Source organism: Schistocerca cancellata, chromosome 9, assembly GCF_023864275.1.
Source record: "Schistocerca cancellata isolate TAMUIC-IGC-003103 chromosome 9, iqSchCanc2.1, whole genome shotgun sequence".
Taxonomy (NCBI): Eukaryota; Metazoa; Arthropoda; class Insecta; order Orthoptera; family Acrididae; genus Schistocerca; species Schistocerca cancellata.
This window is the reverse complement of record NC_064634.1, coordinates 44016104-44016746: the sequence shown is the minus strand read 5'-3', so window position 1 is coordinate 44016746 and position 643 is coordinate 44016104.

Sequence of the window (643 nt, the reverse complement as noted above, 5' to 3'; positions counted from 1 at the left end):
GCGTTTACCAAAAAATTCATGAATAAATAAATTACATGGATAAGTCTCTCTGGATTTATATTGTTGTCAAAACATAATAATTGCTGTTTAAATCCAGTAAATGCTTATTACAAATTATTCATACATTTGTGAGTGTTGGCCTTACACAAATGAAAACAAAAATAATAATTATTAATGATGTGAGACAGAGCAACAGAATTGGAACTTGTGTGTACAAAGTTTGTTTCCCAATCCATTAATCACAAAATTCAAAAGCACTCTCTCAAAGTCTGAAAGCACACTTTCTCACTCTTAATTGTGAGATCAAACTGTCCTAAATAATCACTGCGAAAACATGCAAACAAGTCCATCACACCAAAGTCTCAGTATTGAGTGCAGCTACATAGATAAAGTTCTCAGCTGCCTCAAGTCCCAAAAATAAATTCAGAAGTTCATGTCGACTCTCAAACTCAATCACTGAAACCAAAGTCAAATATACTAAGTCCAGTGAAAAGTTAACCAGAGTTCTGCAAAATTATTCTAAATGCAACTATTGGCATCCAAACAAAATGAAAAATTTTTACCTAGTGGAGCTGCTTTTCTACACAATCTCTCAACTGCCACCATCAATACATCCTACAGTGATGAAAACCCAAAATACCAA